Raw genomic sequence first — 24,759 nt, forward strand, 5'->3', positions numbered from 1 at the left:
TTTGCCTATTTCAGTGTTTCGAAGAAACGGAATATCAAACGGAGTCCAAACGGAATAAAATCTTCGGAAACGTGATTTTCTCGTTGAACGTGATCCAAGAGACTTGGACCCTACTACAAGGGATCAAAGAGGTGGTCACGAGGGTGGGGGCGCCACCCCCCGCTAGGGTGTGCCCCCCTGCCTCGTGGGCCCCTCAGTGCTCCACCGACGTACTTCTTCCTCCTATATATACATACGTACCCCCAAATGATCAGAACGGGAGCCAAAAACCTAATTCCACCGCCGCAACTTTCTATATCCACGAGATCCCATCTTGGGGCCTGTTCCGGAGCTCCGCCGGAGAGGGCCGTCATCACGGAGGGCTTCTACATCATCATAGCCTCTCCGATGAAGTGTGAGTAGTTTACCTCAGACCTTCGGGTCCATAGTTAGTAGCTAGATGGCTTCTTCTCTGTTTTTGGATCTCAATACAAAGTGCTCCCCCTCTCTCGTGGAGATCTATTCGATGTAATCTTCTTTTTGTGGTGTGTTTGTTGAGACCGATGAATTGTGGGTTTATGATCAAGTCTATCTATGAATAATATTTGAATCTTCTTTGAATTCTTTTATGTATGATTGGTTATCTTTGCAAGTCTCTTCGAATTATCCGTTTGGTTTGGCCAACTAGATTGGTAGTTCTTGCCATGGGAGAAGTGCTTAGCTTTGGGTTCGATCTTGCGGTGTCCATTCCCAGTGACAAAAGGGGCAGCAAGGCACGTATTGTATCGTTGCCATCGAGGATAACAAGATGGGGTTTATTTCATATTGCATGAATTTATCTCTCTACATCATGTCATCTTGCTTAAGGCGTTACTCTGTTTTTAACTTAATACTCTAGATGCATGCTGGATAGCGGTCGATGAGTGGAGTAATGGTAGTAGATTCAGAATCGTTTCGGTCTACTTGTCACGGACGTGATGCATATATACATGATCATGCCTAGATATTCTCATAACTATTCTCAATTCTGTCAATTGCTCAACAGTAATTTGTTCACCCACCGTAGAATACTTATGCTCTTGAGAGAAGCCACCAGTGAAATCTATGGCCCACGGGTCTATTCTCATCATATCAATCTCCATCACTTAAATCTTGTTTTGCTTTTTTACTTTGCCTTTACTTTTTACTTTGCATCTTTATACCAAAAATACCAAAAATATTATATCTATCAGATCTCACTCTCGTAAGTGACCGTGAAGGGATTGACAACCCCTAATCGCGTTGGTTGCGAGTAGCTATCGCTTTGTGCAGGTACGATGGACTTGAGCGTGGCCTCCTACTGGATTGATACCTTGGTTCTCAAAAACTGAGGGAAATACTTACGCCACTCTGCTGCATCATCCCTTCCTCTTCGGGGAAAACCAATGCAAGCTCAAGACGTAGCACCCCGCTAGCCAGCTCTGCTGCCGCCGCGCGCCTTGCCTTCACCCGCTTGACCACGCTGTCGCCGCCAACGGCCTCCCGCACTGGGCTGCGCCTCCGTGCTACGTCGTCGCCTCTGCCACTTCGTCCGCGGCCGCGTTGACCTCCCTCCCACGCCCTTTTCTTGTGCGCCGCCTGCTCCCCTGGCCACACCCGCCGGCGGCCACCCCCGCCGCGTCCGTCTTGCCAAACACCGGCTCCCGCAGTGCCCTATTGGGCGGGCTAGCGCTTGTCGCCTGGCTGCGCCCGATGCCCATGGCCCGTTAGTCCGATAAGGCCTCCGTGCCACTGACTAGTGGGGCACACCCCAGAACGATTTTATAAAAAAGAACTAAAAAACATTAATTAATTAATTAATTAATTAAAGAATTAATTAACTGAATTAATCATAATTAGATTAATCTAATCACTAATTAACCTAATTAACTGTTAGTTAATTAAAACAGAGTACGACAGTGGGACCCACATGTCAGGTTGACCAGGTCAACTGCTGTTGTCATGCTGACATCATGCTGACGTCAGCAAACACTGTTCTAGATAATGTTCTATTAAAATAATTAATTAAATGCTAAAAATGATTTAAATCTTTTAAAATCAATATAAAATAAACCGTAGCTCGGATGGAAAAACTTTGTACATGAAAGTTGCTAAGAACGACGAGACAAATCCGGATATGCTGCCCGTTCGTCCGCCACACACCCCTAACATATCGAACTCGCAACTTTTCCCCTTCGGTTCATCTGTCCGAAAACGCGAAACACCGGGAATACTTTCCCGGATGTTTTCCTCCTTCACCGGTACCACCTCTTACCGCGTTAGGGCACACTTGGCATCACGCTTTGTCATGTCATGTATCGTCATGCATTTGTTTGTGTTATATTTATTGTTTCTTCCCCCTCTTCTCTGCTAGACACCGAGATCGACGCCGCTGCTACCCAGTACGACTACGGTGTTAACGACCCCTCTCTCTTGCCAGAGCAACCAGGCAAGCCCCCCCCCCCTTGATCACCAGATATCGCCTACTCTTCTCTATAGTGCTTGCATTAGAGTAGTGTAGCATGTTACTGCTTTTCGTTAATCCTATCCTGATGCATAGCATGTCCTTGCTACTACTGTTGTTACCTTTACCTACAATCCTAATGCTTAGTATAGGATGCTAGTTTATCATCAGTGGCCCTACATTCTTGTCCGTCTGCCATGCTATACTATCGGGCCGTGATCACTCGGGAGGTGGTCACGGGTAAATTCTTATACATAACATATGATACTTGTAGTGACAAAAGACGGGTCGGCTCGAGGAGTACCCGCGGTTGATTCACGAATTGGGGGCTGGAAGGACATACTTTCCCGACGGCCCTCTGTGTGGATCTTTGTGGCGAAGCGACAGGGCAGGTTGAGACCACTTAGGAGAGAGGTGGGCCTGGCCCTGGTCGGCGTTCGTGGTTATTTCAAGATAACACATTTAACGAGATCTTGGTATTTGATCTGAGTCTGGCCACTGGCCTATACGCACTAACCATCTACGTGGGGACAATTATGGGCACTCGACGTCGTGGTATCAGCCGAAGCCTTCATGAGGTCAGCGACTGAGCAGCGTGCGCCGGGTTGGACTAGAATGCCTGCTCTTGTATAAGGGAGGCTAGGTCTGCTCTCCGGCCGCCCTCGCAACGTGCAGGTGTGCAATGGGTGATGGGCCCAGACCCCTGCGCCATAGGATTTAGACCGGCATGCTGACCTCTCTGTTGTGCCTAGGTAGGGCTGCGACGTGTTGATCTTCCGAGGTCGGGCATGACCCAGGAAAGTCTATCCGGACAAAGGGGATCGAGCGTGTTGGGAAATGTGGTGCACCCCTGCAGGGAAGTTAATCTATTCAAATAGTCATGATCTTCGATAACATGACGACTTGGAGTTGTACCTTGACCTTATGACAACTAGAACCGGATACTTAATAAAACACACCCTTCCAAGTGCCAGATACAACCGGTGTTCGCTCTCTCATAGGGCGACGAGGGGAGGATCATCGGTTAGGATTATGCTACACGATGCTACTTGGTGAACTTACCATCTACTCTCTTCTCATGCTGCAAGATGGAGGTTACCAGAAGCGTAGTCTTCGAAAGGAGTAGCTATCCCCCTCTTATTCCGGCATTCTGTAGTTCAGTCCACAGATGATACCCTTAATCTATTTGATACCAATGCATACATATGTAGTGTAGCTCCTTGCTTGCGAGTACTTTGGATGAGTACTCACGGTTGCTTTTCTCCCCTTTTCCCCCTTTCCTATACCCGTTTGCTACGACCAGACGTTGGAGTCCAGGAGCCAGACGCCAGTGTCGATGACGACTACTACTACTCGGGAGGTGCCTACTACTACGTGCAGCCCGCTGACGACGACCAGGAGTAGTTTAGGAGGATCCCAGGCAGGAGGCCTGCGCCTCTTATTATCTGTATCCCAGTTTGTGCTGGCCTTCTTAAGGCAGACTTGTTTAACTTATGTCTGTACTCAGATATTGTTGCTTCCGCTGACTTGCCTATGATCGAGCTCTTGTATTCGAGCCCTCAAGGCCCCTGGCTTGTAATATGATGCTTGTATGACTTATTTTATTTGTAGAGTTGTGTTGTGATATCTCCCCTTGAGTCTCTGATCTTGATCGTACACGTTTGCGTGTATGATTGGTGTACAATTGGATCGGGGGCGTCACAAGTTGGTATCAGAGCCGACTGCCTGTAGGAATCCCCCTTCCACACTCCTTGGCCGAAGTCGAGTCTAGACATTACAAAACTTTTTACTCACATGGCTTTGTGCCTTATGGGCCCACGTCGCCATCTGGGTGGTATTAGATCTTTTACTCCTCGATCCTTACTCTGGGACTCTGAACTCTCTTCTACTCGGGTTAAACGATTTTACTAACTCTAATATTAGGATCTCGTGACCACGTTCACCCCAAAGTTGGATAAGCCCTAGCTATTCTTTAGAGTAGTATTTGAACATTATCCGCACTGTCATTTGACTCCTTTGAAAACATCTTTGTTTTCAGATGGAGCACACGAGACAGGTCGTGCGCCACACGACGACCATTGGTGCCTCAGGATCACCTGCTGTGTTGGTTGAGATGATGACCTATCTGGGTTATCGCTGGAACCCTGAGTACACTGTCTACAAGGAGTACCAGGACTTCAACCAGGAGCAGTACTGTGCCATCGTCCACCTCTACTCTCGGGAGTATGACTCCACTACCGTGATGCACACTATTCATGGTGTTGGAGTGACTATCGACATGGTGGTCCACGATGCTGCTTATGCTGCTCTGACTCGTCTTCGTGGAGAGTACCAGGAGTTGGACACCTCCCCCTTCAGGCACATTGCTACCACATCCGATGTTGGTGCGGAGGGATACTACACTGCTGCCTACTCCACTGTCACCCGAGATCCCTTCTACCATCAGAACCTGGTTCTGCATGCCGATGGGCTGGATAGAGCTAACCGAGCTCTCCGTCACGAGTTGTACACCACCCGTTAGCACCTGTACCGTGCTCTGACGCTGTTGCACCCCTCTGTCCGATCTGGTGATCTATCGCGTTCTGCGATCTACCCTGCCAGGACCGTGATGCCCCAGGGCGTCGGCTGGCCAGATGTGGGAGGCTACTCTCCCGCACTTGGTCCTCTCCTGCCTCCTGCATGTCGGGTTCCGCACCAAAGTATCCGCGGACCCCAGGCTACTCGCGTGGAGGTCTTCCCTTCGCGTCACTACCAGCTGTCAAGCTACACCTACCTCCACAGTTCCTCCTGGGACTGATGTAGGCTTTCTTGTTAGTGTTAGATGCATTCGCCGCGAGCCTACGTGCCGCCTATGTTGTTCTTAGCCTATGTACTGAACTCTATGCATGATCTCTTTGGTAAGATATACCAACTACTATGTAGTATATATCGTGTTCCTTTCATTATGCATGTTTCATCATGAATGAATTTTGCCCTTGCAAATTCTCAATGCTGAACTATCCATGTTATATATTGGCAGGATGGTTAGAACAGGTGGTCGTGGTCGTGGTGGCCATGCCCCACCACCGCCTGAGTACATGGCTGGTATGATCCAACAGTTAGATTTGAACCGCCAATTCATGGAAAATATGATTGCTCAGTTTCCTCGCCCCAATATGAACCAGCAGCCAGCCCAAGTGACTCTGCAGGATTTCATGCGCCTCAACCCAACTGTGTATCGCAGCTCAGCTCAGCCTCTGGATGCTGATGACTGGCTCCGTGACATCACCTACGAGATGGAGTCTGCTGATGTAGCCCCTGCCAGCTACGTCACCTTTGCTTCCTTCTTCTTGAAGGGACCCGCTGCTCAATGGTGGGACAGTCACAGGCGTACTCTGCCAGTTGGAACAATCATCACCTGGCCAGACTTCCAAGCTGCTTTCCGTGCTCGCTTCATTCCTCAGGGAGTCATGGACCGTAAGAAGCGTGAGTTCCGCAACCTCACCCAAGGCAACAAAACTGTTGAAGCTTATCAGCAGGAGTTTCTGGACTTGCCCCGCTATGCTGAAGAAGACATTGCAACTGATGCACGCAGACAGGAGAAGTTCCGTGATGGCCTTCAAGCTGACATCAAGCTCGCACTTCTAGTGCATGACTTTACTGATTTCGCCACCTTGGAGAACAAGGCCATCAATGTCGAAACTGGTCTGCAGGAATACCAGAGCTCTCACAGGCGCAACCGTGACACGGGCTCATCTTCGGGCCCACCCTCGTAGAAGCGTAAGATATGGATTCCCAATAGCATTTACCAGCCAACTACACCTGCCCCAAGGCAGACCTATGCTGCGCCTCATCTGCCTATTCCTCCAACCAGGCAGCCAAGGCTTCCAGCTCCACCACCCCAAGCTCGTGTTCCCACTCCCAATAATGGTTTGTGCTTCAGGTGTGGTCAACCAGGGCACCTTGCTAGGGAATGCAACCAGAACCATAATCAACTGGCCCTCCCAGCAGCTGGCCGTGGAGGCAACCAGCCCCGCAACAACAATGCCAAGTCTTATGGTCATGTTCATGCCAACCACGTTGATCTCAATGAAGTTCTAGACCAGCCCGCTACTGTGATGGGTACACTCCTCGTAAATTCAGCACCAGCATCTGTTTTATTTGATACAGGTGCATCACATTCATTCATGTCAGAGGATTTTGCATTCATGCATGGCATTAAAAGCGAGGACATGAACACTTCGCTATTAGTACACACTCCCGCGGGCCAATGTCGGACCTCCATGATTTGCAATGACGTCCCCGTTGAAATCGAAGGACTGGAATTCCTTGTCTCTCCCATCGTACTGAAGTCCTGTAGCATCGACCTCATTCTGGGAATGGATTGGTTGAAAGCGCAAACTGCTTCTATAGTTTGCGCCACTAAGGTCGTCCATCTGCTACACCCTTCTGATGAAATAATTGCTTACCAAGCTCATCTAGTTCAGAACGCCGAGGCATGGCTTTATGCCCTGAATGCGTTGAACGCTGCACCACTCGAGGGCATTGAAAACATTCCCGTCGTTTGTGAATTCCAAGACGTCTTCCCAGAAGAACTTCCAGGGATTCCCCCTGCTAGAGCTGTCGAATTCATCATCGACTTGAAACCTGGCACCACCCCTATAGCCAAACGACCCTACAAGATGCCGCCGCATGAACTCATTGAGCTTAAGGAGGAAATCGAAAATCTCTTGTCAAAGGTTTCATTCGCCCTAGTTGCTCTCCTTGGGGAGCACCTTCTCTCTTTGTTAAGAAGAAGGATGGGACGAACCAATTAGTCCAAGACTACCGTCCTATAAACCAAGCTACCATTCAGAATAAATATCCTCTTCCTCGGATCAATGATCTTTATGATCAACTGGCTGGCTCATCAGTGTTCTCCAAACTTGACTTGAGGTTGGGTTACCACCAGATCCGTGTTCGTGAAGAGGATATCCCAAAAACCGCCTTCGTGACTCGGTATGGGTCATACGAGTACACCGTCATGTCATTCGGCCTAACGAATGCTCCTGCCACCTTCTCTCATCTGATGAACTATATATTCATGGATTACCTCGACAAGTTCGTCGTGGTTTATCTGGATGATATCCTTGTATTTTCCAAGAACAAAGAAGAACATGCTGAACATCTTCGTCTTGTGCTGGAGAAGCTTCGAGAACATCAACTGTATGCTAAGTATTCCAAGTGTGAATTCTGGCTCCCCGAAGTAACCTATCTTGGGCATGTCATCTCCAAGGATGGTATTGCCGTCAACCCTTAACGAGTTCAGGCTATTCTCGATTGGACTCCTCCGAAGAATGTCAAGCAAGTCCGAAGTTTTCTCGGTCTCGCCAGCTATTGTCGTTGATTCGTCGAGAACTTCTCCAAGATTGCCAGGCCTCTGACTAATCTGTTGCATAAGGGTGTCAAGTTCGAATGGACAGACAAGTGTCAGAAAAGTTTCCAGGTGCTCAAAGACAAGTTGACTTCTGCCCCAGTGCTTGCTCCACCTGATACTAAGAAGGACTTCGTCATTTACTGCGACGCTTCCCGTCAAGGATTAGGCTGTGTCCTAATGCAAGAGCACATAGTGATTGCTTATGCCTCTCGTCAACTGCGCCCTCATGAAGAAAACTACCCAGTTCATGACCTCGAGCTTGCTGCTGTCATTCATGCACTGAAACAGTGGCGACATTACCTTCTCGGTAATCATTGCGAGATCTTCACCGACCACCAAAGTCTGAAGTATCTGTTTACTCAGCCAGATATGAACCTCTGTCAGCAGAGATGGATGGAGACTGTTGCAGACTTTGACGTGGGTATATCCTATACCCCCGGCAAGGCTAATGTAATGGCTGATGCCTTGAGCCGCAAGTCTTACTGCAACCACCTCCAGGTTCACAAAGTTCAGCCCTCGCTTGTCGAAGAATTTAGAAAGCTGAACCTTCATATTGTTCCTCCCGGAGCACTCGGCCCCCCTCCCCCAGAGTTTCAGAAGATGAATCTTCGTGTTGTTACTAAGGGTTCTCTAAATACCTTGGCTGTCATACCATATCTCGTAGATGGTATAAAGACTACTCAAGGTTATGACTCTGAGGTCCATAAGATTAAACGCCATCTAGCAGAAGGAAAGCCCTCATTCTTCACTATCGCCGATGATGGCGCCTTCTACTTCAAAGGCCGCCTAGTGGTACCACGTTCGAGGAAAAACCTGGATCAGACTAAAAAGGTTATGAAAGAAGCTCATGATACGCCTTTGTCTATTCATCCCGGTAGTACAAAGATGTACCAAGATATTCGTTAAAGATTCTGGTGGTCTAATATGAAGCAGGACATTGCTCGTTATGTTGCTGAGTGTGACGTTTGCCGTCGTATCAAAGCTGAACATCAAAGGCCTGCTGGAACTCTACAACCTATATCTATTCCTGAATGGAAATGGGACCGTGTTGAAATGGACTTCGTCACTGGATTTCCCAAATCGCGGAAAGGTAATGATGCTATTCTTGTCGTCATTGACCGGCTTTCTAAAGTTGCACATTTTCTGGCGGTCAATGAGACAATCACTGCTAGTCAGCTTGCTACTCTCTACATGTCCAGAATTGTTTCACTTCACGATATTCCAGTGGTTATCAGTTCAGACCGTGGCAGCTTATTCACTTCAAGATTCTGGGCAAGTTTCCAAGAAGCTATGGGGACTCATCTGTCCTTCAGTACTGCGTTTCATCCTCAGTCGCAAGGTCAGGTTGAACGTGTCAACCAAGTTCTCGAATACATGCTTCGAGCTTGTGTAGTTTCCTTCGGCAAGAAATGGGAGGAATCTCTTCCATATGCTGAGTTCTCTTATAATAATATCTATCAAGCTAGTCTGAAGATGTCCCCCTTCGAAGTGTTATATGGACGAAAGTGTCGGACCCCTCTGAACTGGTCAGAAACTGGGGAACGTCCACTCTTCGGTCCGGATATTATCCAATAGGCCGAAGAACAAGTTCGCATTATTCGCGAGAATCTCAAGACTGCTCGGTCACGTCAGAAAAGTCAGTATGACCGTCGTCACAAAGACATGGTCTATCAACCTGGCGAAAAGGCTTATCTTCGAGTTACACCAATGAAGGGTGCTCACTGATTTGGGATCAAGGGCAAGCTAGCTCCTCGCTATATCGGTCCCTTCACTATTCTCGAAAGGCGTGGAAAAGTGGCATATCAACTGGAGCTTCCGCCGAACCTTTCCCAGGTTCACGATGTGTTCCACGTGTTACAACTCCGCCGTTGCTTCAAGGATCCAATCCGAGTAGTGGATCATGAAGTGCTCGAATTGCAACAGGACCTCTCCTATAAAGAGCATCCGGTCCGCATTCTCGACCAAGCTGAACGCTGCACACGTCAGAAGGCGATCAAGTTCCTCAAGGTCCAGTGGTCGAATCACTCTGAAGACGAAGCCACTTGGGAATGCGAGGACCGCCTGCGTGATGAATACCCCGCACTGTTTCCTTCTACCTCTTAAATCTCAGGATAAGATTTCTTGTAGTGGAGGAGATTTGTAACCCCCGGATAATCATGCTACAGTAATCCCACGCTAATCATGCCACGTCACCATGGTTACTGTTGATAATCTACCGTTAGTTCAAAACCGATTCGATTTCAAATTTAAATTTAGCAAACAGTCAAAGTTTTCAAAACATTAAAACAAAAATGTTCGGTGTGTGTCTAATATTACTATGATAATTATAGTGAAGAAAACATAATTTTACAAAGTGCCTAAGTGCTTTAAACTGAATAAAATAGAAAATAAATAAAAGAAAGAAAATACAAAAGAGAAAACAAACTAACAGAAAAAAAAGAGAAAACCCAGTAGGCCACCGGCCCAACTGGGCAGGCCCAAACCGGCCCAGCCGGCCACTCCCCCCCGCCCCACTCCCCTTATCCACCCCCAGGACCCGAACCGCCACCAACACCCCCACTCGCTCCCCCACTCCCCCTCATTTGGATCTGGATCGGGAGGAGCCCGATCCCCTCGTCCCTCCACCCCGACGCCGATCCCCACCGCCCGGAGCTGCGTCGCCGCCTCCACCTCGCCAGACCTCCCCACCAGCCGCTACCCCTACGCACGTCATCTCCGTCCTTCCTCCCCGCGCCCTACTACCTCGAACCCTACAACCCCCACGTGAGTGTCCCCTCTCTTCCTCCCTGCGCATGCACTCGAACCCCCTTGCCGCACGCCGCACGCCCGAATCCGCGTCTGGCCGCGCTCAGCACCCCCGGCCTCTTCTCCCTCCCGCGACGCCATCCTCCGCTGGCCCCGCCCGCTGCCACTTCACTGCTGCTTGCCGCCATACCTGCTACCACCGCTGCGCGTGCTCTCCGGCAGCCGCCGACTCCCCGAGCGCGTCCGCAGCCTCGCTCGCGCACATGCAGCAGCTCGCCGCGCCCGCGCCTCCTCGCAGCTGCCTTGCTCAACGCGCTGCTGCTCTCGCTCGTCGCGTGCCGCGCCTAGCCGCGCGTGCCTCGCCTCTGTGAGCCCCGCTCGCAAGCACAGTCCCCTGCGCTCCCCTGCTTCACCGCTCCGACGCCGCCCTGCTCCCTCTGCGCCCCGAGCGGCCGCCACCGCAGCGCCCCTCCGAGGCCACCGCCGCCGCCCCGCTTGCCAGCTCTGCTGCCGCCGCGCGCCTTGCCTTCACCCGCTTGACCATGCTGTCGCCGCCAACGGCCTCCTGCACTGGGCCGCGCCTCCCTGCTATGTCATCGCCTCTGCTACTTCGTCCGCGACCGTGTTGACATCCCTCCCACGCCCTTTTCTTGTGCGCCGCCTGCTCCCCTAGCCACACCTGCCGGCGGCCACCCCCGCTGCGCCCGTCTTGCCAAACACCGGCTCCCGCAGTGCCCTGTTGGGCGGGCTACGCTTGTCGCCTGGCTGCGCCCGATGCCCATGGCCCGTTAGTCCGATAAGGCCTCCGTGCCACTGACTAGTGGGGCACACCCCAGAACGATTTTATAAAAAAAGAATTAAAATAATAATTAATTAATTAATTAACTGAATTAATCGTAATTAGATTAATCTAATCACTAATTAACCTAATTAACTTTTTAGTTAATTAAAACAGAGTATGACAGTGGGACCCACATGTCAGGTTGACCAGGTCTGCTGACGTCAGCAGACACTTTTCTGGATGATGTTCTATTAAAATAATTAATTAAATGCTAAATATGATTTAAATCTTTTAAAATCAATATAAAATAAACCGTAGCTCGGATGGAAAAACTTTGTACATGAAAGTTGCTCAGAACGACGAGACAAATCCGGATACGCAGCCCGTTTGTCCGCCACACACCCCTAACATATCGAACTCGCAACTTTCCCCCTCCGGTTCATCTGTCCGAAAACGCGAAACACTGGGACTACTTTCCTGGATGTTTTCCCCCTTCACCGGTACCACCTCGTACTGCGTTAGGGCACACTTGGCATCACGCTTTGTCATTTCATTTATCGTCATGCATTTGTTTGCATTATATTTATTGTTTCTTCCCCCTCTTCTCTCGCTAGACACCGAGACCGACGCCGCTGCTACCCAGTACGACTACGGTGTTGACGACCCCTCTCTCTTGCCAGAGCAACCAGGCAAGCCCCCCCCCCTTGATCACCAGATATCGCCTACTCTTCTCTATACTTCTTGCATTAGAGTAGTGTAGCATGTTACTGCTTTTCGTTAATCCTATGCTGATGCATAGCCTGTCCTTGCTACTACTGTTGTTACCTTTACCTGCAATCCTAATGCTTACCATAGGATGCTAGTTTATCATCAGTGGCCCTACATTCTTGTCCGTCTACCATGCTATACTATCGGGCCGTGATCACTCTGGAGGTGATCACTCTGGAGGTGGTCACGTGACAAAAGACGGGTCGGCTCGAGGAGTACCCGCGGTTGATTCACGAATTGGGGGCTGGAAGGACATACTTTCCCGACGGCCCTCTGTGTGGATCTTTGTGGCGAAGCGACACGGCAGGTTGAGACCACCTAGGAGAGAGGTGGGCCTGGCCCTGGTCGGCGTTCGCGGTTATTTCAAGATAACACGTTTAACGAGATCTTGGTATTTGATCTGAGTCTGGCCACTGGCCTATACGCACTAACCATCTACGCGGGGACAGTTATGGGCACCTGACGTCGTGGTATCAGCCGAAGCCTTTGTGACGTCAGCGACTGAGCGGCGTGCGTCGGGTTGGACTGGAACGCCTGCTCTTGTATAAGGGAATCTAGGTCTGCTCTCCGGCCGCCCTCGCAACGTGCATGTGTGCAATGGGCGATGGGCCAAGACCCCTGCGCCATAGGATTTAGACTGGCGTGCTGACCTCTCTGTTGTGCCTAGGTAGGGCTGCAAAGCGTCGATCTTTCGAGGCCGGGCATGACCCAAGAAAGTGAGTCCGGACAAAGGGGATCGAGCGTGTTGGGAAATGTGGTGCACCCCTGCAGGGAAGTTAATCTATTCGAATAGCCGTGATCTTCGGTAATAGGACGACTTGGAGTTATACCTTAACCTTATGGCAACTAGAACCGGATACTTAATAAAACACACCCTTCCAAGTGCCAGATACAACCGGTGATCGCTCTCTCACATGGCGACGAGGGGAGGATCATCGGTTAGGATTATGCTACACGATGCTACTTGGTGAACTTACCATCTACTCTCTTATTATGCTGCAAGATGGAGGTTACCAGAAGCGTAGTCTTCGAAAGGACTAGCTATCCCCCTCTTATTCTGGCATTCTGCAGTTCAATCCACATATGATACCCTTAATCCATTTGATACCAATGCATACATATGTAGTGTAGCTCCTTGCTTGCGAGTACTTTGGATGAGTACTCACGGTTACTTTTCTCCCCTTTTTTCCCCTTTCCTATACCCGTTTGCAGCGACCAGACGTTGGAGTCCAGGAGCCAGAAGCCACCGTCGATGACGACTACTACTACTCGGGAGGTGCCTACTACTACGTGCAGCCCGCAAACGACGACCAGGAGTAGTTTAGGAGGATCCCAGGAAGGAGGCTTGCGCCTCTTTCGATCTGTATCCTAGTTTGTGCTAGCCTTCTTAAGGCAGACTTGTTTAACTTATGTCTGTACTCAGATATTGTTGCTTCCGCTGACTCGTCTATGATCGAGCTCTTGTATTCGAGCCCTCGAGGCCCCTGGCTTGTAATATGATGCTTGTATGACTTATTTTATTTGTAGAGTTGTGTTGTGATATCTTCCCATGAGTCCCTGATCTTGATCGTACACGTTTGCGTGTATGATTAGTGTACGATTGGATCGGGGGCGTCACAAGTACTCAGACATTCTGAGCGCATGCTCACTCATTGAGCTATTCTCCTCCATCTTGTAGGCAAAGTACTGTCAGAGGTCTCATACCTCTTGACATGGGCATGAGTATGAGATACCAATTTCAACTCTTGGAACATCTTATATGCTCTGTGGCGTTCAAAACATTTTTGAAGTCTCGGTTCTAAGCCATAAAGCATGGTGCACTAAACTATCAAGTAGTCATCATACCGAGCTTGTCAAATGTTCGTAACTCTGCTTCTTCTCCTGCAATAGGTCTATCACCTAGCGGTGCATTAAGGACATAATTCTTCTGTGCAGCAATGAGGATAATCCTCAGATCACGGACCTAGTCCGCATCATTGCTACTATCATCTTTCAACATAGTTTTTCTCTAGGAACATATCAAAAATAAACAGGGAGCTACATCGCGAGCTATAGATCTGCAACATAGTTATGCAAATACTATCAGGACTAAGTTAATGATAAATTAAAGTTTAATTAATCATATTACTTAAGAACTCCCAGTTAGATAGACATCCCTCTAGTGATCTAAATGATCACGTGATCCAAATCAACTAAACCATGTCCGATCATCACTATGTTGATCATATCTACTATATGATTCACGCTCGACCTTTCGGTTTCCAGTGTTCCGAGGCCATATCTGCATATGCTAGGCTTGTCAAGTTTAACCTGAGTATTATGCGTGTGCAAAACTGGCTTGCACCCGTTGTATGTGAATGTAGAGCTTATCACACCCGATCATCACGTGGTGTCGATGAACTGTCGCGATGGTGCATACTCAGGGAGAACACTCATACATTGAAATTTAGTGAGAGATCATCTTATAATGCTACCGCCGAATTAAGAAAAATAAGATGCATAAAGGATAAACATCACATGCAATCAAAATATGTGACATGATATGGTCATGATCATCTTGCGCCTTTGATCTCCATCTCCAAAGTACCGTCATGATCTCTATCGTCACTGGCACGACACCATGATCTCCATCATCTTGATCTCTATCAACGTGTCATCACATGGTCGTCTCGTCTCGCTAACTATTTCTCTTGCAACTATTGCTATCGCATAGCGATAAAGTAAAGCAATTATTTGGCGCCTGCATCTTATGCAATAAAGAGACAACGATAAGGCTTCTGCCAGTTGCTGATAACTTCAACAAAAAACATGATCATCTCATACAACAACTTATATCTTATCACGTCTTGACCATATCACATCACAACAAGCCCTGAAAAAACAAGTTAGACGTCCTCTACTTTGTTGTTGCAAGTTTTACGTGGCTGCTACGGGCTGAGCAAGAACCGTTCTTACCTACGCATCAAAAACCACAACGCGGTATAGTGATTGCTTTTTGATCTTCAAAAAGAACCTGTTCATTGAATCCGATTTAACTAAAGTTGGAGAAACTGACACCCACTAGCCACCTGTGTGCGAAGCACGTCGGTAGAACCAGTCTCGCGTAAGCGTATGCGTAATGTCAGTCTGGGCCGCTTCATCCAACAATACCGCTGAATTAAGAATCAACTAGTGACGGCAAGCAATATGTATATACCCACACCCATAACTCCTTTGTGTTCTACTCATTTATATAACATCTACACATAGACCTGGCTCGGATGCCACTGTTGGGGAACGTAGTAATTTCAAAAAAAATCCTACACGCACACAAGATCTATCATGGTGATGCATAGCAACGAGAGGGGAAGAGTGTTGTCCATGTACCCTTGTAGACCATAAGCGGAAGCATTATGACAACGCGGTTGATGTAGTCGAACGTCTTCACGATCCAACCGATCCTAGCACCGAAGGTATGAAACCTCCGTGATCTGCACACGTTCAACTTAGTGACGTCCCGCGAACTCTAGATCCAGCTGAGTGTCGAGGGAGAGTTTCATCAGCACGACGGCGTGATGACGGTGATGATGAAGCTACCGGAACAGGGCTTCACCTAAGCACTGCAACGATATGACCGAGGTGGATTATGGTGGAGGGGGCACCGCACACGGCTAAGACAATTGTCAAGTCTATGGGGTGCCCCTGGCCACGTATATAACGGATGGAGAGAGGAGAGGCCAGCCCTCATAGGGCGCACCCAAAGTGTGGAGTCCTACTAGGACTCCCTAGTTCTAGTAGGATTCCACCTCCCACATGGAATAGGAAAAAGGGAAGGGAGAAGGAAGGAAGAGGGCGCCCCCTTTCCCTAGTCCAATTCGGACCAGTCCATGGGGAAGGGGCGCGGCCACCCTTGAGGCCTTTCTCTCCTTTCTCGTACGGCCCATTAAGGCCCAATACGAATTCTCATAACTCTCCGGTACTCCGAAAAATACCCGAATCACTCGGAACCTTTCCTATGTCCGAATATAGCCTTCCAATATATCGATCTTTACGTCTCGACCATTTCGAGACTCCTCATCATGTCCCCGATCTCATCCAAAACTCCGAACAAATTCGGTCATCAAATCACATAACTCATAATACAAATCGTCACAGAACGTTAAGTGTGGGGACCCTACGGGCTCGAGAACTATGTAGACATGACCGAGACTTATCTCCGGTCAATAACCAATAGCGGAACCTAGATGCTCATATTGGTTCCTACATATTCTACGAAGATCTTTATCGGTCAAACCGCATAACCACATACGTTGTTCCCTTTGTCATCGGTATGTTACTTGCCCAAGATTCGATCGTTGGTATCTCAATACCTAGTTCAATCTCGTTACCGGCAAGTCTATTTACTCGTTCCGTAATGCATCATCCCGCAACTAACTCATTAGTCACATTGCTTGCAAGGCTTATAGTGATGTGCATTACCGAGAGGTCCCACAGATACCTCTCCGACAGACGGAGTGACAAATCCTAATCTCGATCTATGCCAACTCAACAAACACCATTGGAGACACCTGTAGAGCATCTTTATAATCACGCACTTACGTTGTGGCGTTTGATAGCACACAAGGTGTTCCTCTGGTAGTCGGGAGTTGCATAATCTCATAGTCAGAGGAACATGTATAAGTCATGAAGAAAGCAGTAGCAATGAAACTGAACGATCATTATGCTAAGCTAACGGATGGGTCAAGTCAATCACATCATTCTTTAATGATGTGATCCTGTTAATCAAATGACAACTCATGTCTATGGTTAGGAAACATAACCATCATTGATTCAATGAGCTAGTCAAGTAGAGGCAAACTAGTGACACTTTGTTTGTCTAAGTATTCACACATTTACTAAGTTTCCGGTTAATACAATTCTAGCATGAATAATAAACATTTATCATGATATAAGGAAATATAAATAACAACTTTATTATTGCCTCTAGGGCATATTTCCTTCAAGTTCATACGGTGTCATCTCAACGGATATTTGGATGGTGCCCTACTTAACATGAATGCAGCTGTCTCCAATGCATAACCCCAAAACGATAGTGGTAAATCGGTAAGAAACATCATAGATTGTACCATATCTAATGAAGTACAGTTACGACGTTCGGACACACCATTATGCCGTGGTGTTCCAGGTGGCGTGAGTTGCGAAACTATTCGACATTGTTTCAACTGAAGGCCAAACTCGTAACTCAAATATTTCATCTCCGCGGTCAGATCGTAGAAACTTTATTTTCTTGTTACGATGATTCTCCACTTCACTTTGAAATTCTTTGAACTTTTCAAACGTTTCAGACTTGTATTTCATTAAGTAGATATACTCATATCTGCTCAAATCATCTGTGAAGGTCAAAAAATAACAATACCCGCCGCGAGCCTCAACACTTATCGGACCATATACATCGGTATGTATTATTTCCAGTAAGTCAGTTGCTCGCTCCATTGTTCCGGAGAACGGAGTTTTAGTCATCTTTCCCATGAGGCATGGTTCGCAAGCATAAAGTGATTCATACCCAAGTGATTCCAAAAGTCCATCAGCATGGAGTTTCTTCATGCGCTTTACACCAATATGACCTCAAGGGCAGTGTCACATATAAGTTGCACTATCATTATTAACTTTGCATCTTTTGGCTTCAATATTATGAATATGTGTATCACTATGATCGAGATTCAATAAACCATTTATATTGAGTGTATGACCATAGAAGGTTTTATTCATGTAAATAGAACACTAATTATTCTTTGACTTAAATGAATAACCGTATTGCAATAAACATGATCCAATCATATTTATGCTCAACGCAAACATCAAATAACATTTATTTTAGGTTCAACACTAATCCTGAAGGTAAAGGAATTGTGCGATGGTGATCTTATCAACCTTGGAATCACTTCTAAATCACATCATCACCTCGCCCTTAACTAGTCTCTGTTTATTTTGCAACTCTCGTTTCGAGTTACTACTCTTAGCAACTGAACCAGTATCAAATACTGAGGGGTTGCTATAAACACTAGTAAAGTACACATCAATAACATGTATATCCAATATACCTTTGTTCACTTTGTCATCATTCTTATCCGCCAAGTATCAAGGGCAGTTCCACTTCTAGTGACCATTTCCTTTGCAGTAGAAGCACTCAGTTTCAGGCTTGGGTCTAGCTTTGGGCTTCTTCATGGGAGTGGCAACTTGCTTGCCATTCTTCTTGTAGTTCCCTTTCTTTCCCTTGCCCTTTTACTTGAAACTAGTGGTCTTCTCAACCATCAACACTAGATGCTTTTCTTGATTTCTACCTTCGTCGATTTCAGCATCACGAAGAGCTCGAGAATATTTTTCGTCATCCCTTACATATTATATTCATCATGATGTTCCAGTAACTTGGCGATAGTGACTAGAGAACTCTGTCAATCACTATCTTATCTGGAAGATTAACTCCCACTTGATTCAAGCGATTGTAGTACTCAGACATTCTGAGCACATGCTCACTGGTTAAGCTATTCTTCTCCATCTTGTAGGCAAAGTACTTGTCAGAGGTCTCGTACCTCTCGACTCGGGCATGAGTCTAGATTTCACAAAAGAACCATACACATCAAGAGACGCTTCAACTTCGTCCGTGATCAAGTCAAGGAGGGAGACATAGAGATTTGCAAAATACATTAATACGTCCATTTTGCATCATGCTTTTATATCGATATTTATTGCATTATGGGCTGTTATTACACATTATGTCACAATACTTATGCCTATTCTCTCTTATTTTACAAGGTTTATATAAAGAGGGAGAATGCCGGCAGCTTGAGATTCTGGGCTGGAAAAGGAGCAAATATTAGAGACCTATTCTGCACAGCTCCAAAAGTCCTGAAACTTCACAGAAGACGTTTCAGAATATATAGAAAATACTCAGCGGAAGAGATTCACCAGGGGGCACACCCTGCCCACGAGGGTGGGGGGCGCGCCCTACCCCCTGGGCGTGCCCCCTACCTCGTGGGCCCCCTGGTGGCCCTCAAGTGGCCATCTTCTGCTATATGAAGTCTTTTGATGGAAAAAAATCAGAAGCCATCTTCTTGGATGAAACTCCGCCGCCACAAGGCGGAACCTTGGCAGAACCAATCTAGGGCTCTGGCAGAGCTGTTCTGCCAGGGAAACTTCCCTCCCGAAGGGGGAAATCATCGCCATCGTCATCACCAACGCTCCTCTCATCGGGAGAGGGCAATCTCCATCAACATCTTCATCAGCACCATCTCCTCTCAAAACCCTAGTTCATCTCTTGTATCCAATTCTTGTCTCCAAGTCCGGGATTGGTGCTAGTAGGTTGCTAGTAGTATTAATTACTCCTTGTAGTTGATGCTAGTTGGTTTAATTGGTGGAAGATCATATGTTCAGATCCTATATGCATATTAATACCCCTCTGATTATGAACATGTTTATGCTTTGTGAGTAGTTGCGTTTGTTCCTGAGGACATGGGAGAAGTCTTGCTATTAGTAGTCATGTGAATTTGGTATTCGTTCGATATTTTGATGAGATGTATGTTGTCTCTCCTCTAGTGGTGTTATGTGAACGTCGACTACATGACACTTTATCATTATTTGGGCCTAGAGCAAGGCGTTGGGAAGTAATAAGTAGATGATGGGTTGCTAGAGTGATAGAAGCTTAAACCCTAGTTTATGTGTTGCTTCGTAAGGGGCTGATTTGGATCCATATGTTTCATGCTATGGTTAGGTTTACCTTAATACTTTTTTTGTAGTTGCGGATGCTTGCAATAGAGGTTAATCATAAGTGGGATGGTTGTCCAAGTAAGGACAGTACCCAAGCACCGGTCCACCCACATACCAAATTATCGAAGTACCGAACGCGAATCATATGAGCGTGATGAAAACTAGCTTGATGATATTCCCATGTGTCCTCGGGAGCGCTTTTCTCTATATAAGAGTTTGTCCAGGCTTGTCCTTTGCTACAAAAAGGATTGGGCCACCTTGCTGCACTTTATTTACTTTTGTTACTTGATGCTCGTTACAAATTATCCTATCACAAAACTATCTGTTACCACTTATTTTAGTACTTGCGGAGAATACCTTGCTGGAAACCGCTTATCATTTCCTTCTACTCCTTGTTGGGTTCAACACTCTTACTTATCGAAAGGACTATGATAGATCCCCTATACTTGTGGGTCATCAAAACTCTTTTCTGGCGCCGTTGTCGGGGAGTGAAGCGCCTTTGGTAGGTGGAATTTGGTAAGGAAAAATTTATATAGTGTGCTGAAATTTACTGTCACTTGTTACTATGGAAAGTAATCCTCTGAGGGGCTTGTTCGGGGTATCTACTACTGAACCCACTTGCTCCTCAACCTACTGAAACTACTGAAAATGAAAATGTCTGCTTTGAAATTCCTTCGGGTATGATAGAAAAACTGCTAGCTAATCCTCTTTTAGGAGATGGAACAAAGCATCCTGATGAGCATCTGATATATGTGGATGAAGTTTGTGGATTATTTAAGCTTGCAGGTGTACCCAGAGATGTTGTTAAGAAGAAGGTCTTCCCTTTATCTTTGAAGGGAGATGCATCGACATGGTATAGGCTATGTGATGATATGGGGTCTTGGAATTAGAAACGATTGAAATTGGAATTTCATCAGAAGTTTTATCCTATGCATCTTGTTCACTGTGATCGCAATTATATATATATAATTTTTAGCCTCGCAAAGGAGAAAGCATCGCTCAAGCTTGGGGGAGGCTTAAATCAATGTTATACTCATGCCCCAATCATGAGCTCTCAAGAGAAATGATTATTCAAAAAAATTATGCTCGGCTTTCTGATAGCAATGGCACCCTGCTTGATACTTCTTGTGCTGGCTCTTTTATGATGAAGACTATTGAATTCAAATGGGATTTATTGGAAAGAATTAAACACAACTCTGAAGATTGGGACCTCGACAAAGGTAAGGAGTCAGGTATGACACCTAGGTTTGATTGTGTTAAATCTTTTATGGATACCGATGTTTTCCATAAATTTGTCACTAAATATGGACTTGACTCTGAGATAGTAGCTTCTTTCTGTGAATCTTTTGCTACTTATGTTGATCTCCCCAAGGAGAAGTGGTTTAAATATCGTCCTCTCATAGAAGTAAAAGTAGATGCACCTATTAAAGTTGAAGAAAGGATTGTCACTTATAATGATCCTATTGTTCCTACTTCTTATGTTGAGAAACCACCTTTTCCTGTTAGGATAAAGGATCATGCTAAAGCTTCAACTGTGGTTCATAAAAGCAATATTAAAACTTATACACCTCATGAGAAAATTAAAGTTGAACCTGATATTGCTATTGTTAAAGATCTCTTGTCTGATAATATTGATGGGCATGTTATTCATTTCCTTGATGAGACTGCTAGAATTGCTAAACCTTGTGCTAAAGATAAAAACAGACCTGTGGTAGGCATGCCTGTTATTTCTGTTAAAATAGGAGATCATTGTTATCATGGCTTATGTGATATGGGTGCTAGTGCTAGTGCAATACCTTATTCCTTACACAAAGAAATTATGCATGATATTGCACTTGCTAAGATAGAAGATATTGATGTCACAATTAAACTTGCAAATAGAGATATTATTTCACCAATGGGAATTGTCAGAGATGTTGAAGTCTTGTGTGGGAAAACTAAATATCCTGCTGATTTTCTTGTTCTTGGTTCCCCACAAGATAGCTTTTGTCCCATATATTTGGTAGACCCTTCTTAAATACTGTTAATGCTACCATAGATTGCAAAAGGGATGTTGTTACTATTGGTTTAGATGATATGACTCAAGAATTTAATTTCTCTAAATTAAGTAGACAGCACCATGAAGAAGAATTACCTAGTAAGGATGAAATTATTGGTCTCGCTTCTATTGCCGTACCTCCTAGTGATCCTTTAGAACAATATTTGCTAGACCATGAAAATGACATGTTTATGAATGAAAGAAGGGAAATAGATGAAGTATTCTTTAAACAGGAACCTATTCTGAAACACAATTTGCCTATTGAAATCCTAGGGGATCCTCCTCCACCCAAGGGTGATCCCGTGTATGAGCTTAAACCGTTACCTGATACTCTTAAATATGCTTATCTTGATGAGAAAAAGATATATCATGTTATTATTAGTGCTAACCTTTCAGGGCATGAGGAAGAGAGATTATTGAAAACTCTAAAGAAGCAACGTACTGCTATTGGGTATACTCTTGATGATCTTAAGGGCATTAGTCCCACTCTATGTCAACATAAAATGAATTTGGAAGAAGATGCTAAACCAGTTCGTGATCATCAACGACGGCTAAATCCTAAAATGAAAGAACAACAACAACAACAAAGCCTTTAGTCCCAAACAAGTTGGGGTAGGCTAGAGGTGAAACCCATAAGATCTCGCAACCAACTCATGGCTCTGGCACATGGATAGCAAGCTTCCACGCACCCCTGTCCATAGCTAGCTCTTTGGTGATACTCCAATCCTTCAGGTCTCTCTTAACGGACTCCTCCCATGTCAAATTCGGTCTACCCCGCCCTCTCTTGACATTCTCCGCACGCTTTAGCCGTCCGCTATGCACTGGAGCTTTTGGAGGCCTGCGCTGAATATGCCCAAACCATCTCAGACGATGTTGGACAAGCTTCTCCACAATTGGTGCTACCCCAACTCTATCTCATATATCATCATTCCGGACTCGATCCTTCCTCGTGTGGCCACACATCCATCTCAACATACGCATCTCCGCCACACCTAACTGTTGAACATGTCGCCTTTTAGTCGGCCAACACTCCGCGCCATACAACATTGCAGGTCAAACCGCCATCCTGTAGAACTTGCCTTTTAGCTTTTGTGGCACTCTCTTGTCACAGAGAATGCCAGAAGCTTGGCGCCACTTCATCCATCCGGCTTTGATTCGATGGTTCACATCTTCATCAATACCCCCATCCTCCTGCAACATTGACCCCAAATACCGAAAGGTGTCCTTCCGAGGTACCACCTGGACATCAAGGCTAACCTCCTCCTCCTCACACCTAGTAGTACTGAAACCGCACATCATGTACTCGGTTTTAGTTCTACTAAGCCTAAACCCTTTCGATTCCAAGGTTTGTCTCCATAACTCTAACTTCCTATTTACCCCCGTCCGACTATCGTCAACTAGCACTACATCATCCGCAAAGAGCATACACCATGGGATATCTCCTTGTATATCCCTTGTGACCTCATCCATCACCAATGCAAAAATATAAGGGCTCAAAGCTGACCCCTGATGCAGTCCTATCTTAACCGGGAAGTCATCGGTGTCGACATCACTTGTTCGAACACTTGTCACAACAATATCGTACATGTCCTTGATGAGGGTAATGTACTTTGCTGGGACTTTGTGTTTCTCCAAGGCCCACCACATGACATTCCGCAGTATCTTATCATAGGCCTTCTCCAAGTCAATGAACACCATATGCAAGTCCTTCTTTTGCTCCCTATATCTCTCCATAAGTTGTCGTACCAAGAAAATGGCTTCCATGGTCGACCTCCCAGGCATGAAACCAAACTGATTTTTGGTCACGCTTGTCATTCTTCTTAAGTGGTGCTCAATGACTCTCTCCCATAGCTTCATTGTATGGCTCATCAGCTTAATTCCACGGTAATTAGTACAACTCTGAACATCCCCCTTGTTCTTGAAGATTGGTACTAATATACTCTGTCTCCATTCTTCTGGCATCTTGTTTGCCCGAAAAATGAGGTTGAAAAGCTTGGTTAGCCATACTATTGCTATGTCCCCGAGACCTTTCCACACCTCAATGGGGATACAATCAGGGCCCATCGCCTTGCCTCCTTTCATCCTTTTTAAATCCTCCTTCACCTCAGACTCTTGCCTTCGCCGCACAAAACGCATGCTGGTCTCATCAAAGGAGTCGTCTAGTTCAATGGTAGAACTCTCATTCTCCCCATTGAACATCTTGTCGAAGTACTCCCGCCATCTATGCTTAATCTCCTCGTCCTTCACCAAGAGTTGGCCTGCTCCGTCCTTGATGCATTTGACTTGGCCAATGTCCCTCGTCTTCCTCTCTCAGATCTTGGCCATCTTATAGATGTCCCTTTCACATTCCTTCATGCCTAACCGTTGGTAGAGGTCCTCATATGCCCGACCACTTGCTTCACCAACAGCTCGCTTTGCGGACTTCTTCGCCATCTTGTACTTCTCTATGTTGTCTGCACTCCTATCCAGGTATAGGCGTCTGAAGCAATCTTTCTTCTCTTTAATCGCCTTCTGGACGTCATCATTCCACCACCAGGTATCCTTATCTTCGCTTCTCCTTCCCTTGGACACTCCAAACTCCTCCGAGGCCACCTTACGAATGCAAGTTGCCATCTTCATCCACACATTGTCCGCATCCCCTCCTTCCTCCCAAGGGCCCTCCTTAATGACCCTCTCCTTGAACACCTGAGCTACCTCCCCCTTGAGCTTCCACCACTTCGTTCTAGCGACTTTGGCATGCTTATCCCGCTGGACACGAATCTGAAAGCGGAAGTCAGCAACCACCAGCTTATGCTGGGGTACAACACTCTCTCCAGGTATCACCTTAC

Source organism: Triticum urartu, chromosome 7 (assembly GCF_003073215.2).
Source record: "Triticum urartu cultivar G1812 chromosome 7, Tu2.1, whole genome shotgun sequence".
Classification (NCBI taxonomy): Eukaryota; Viridiplantae; Streptophyta; class Magnoliopsida; order Poales; family Poaceae; genus Triticum; species Triticum urartu.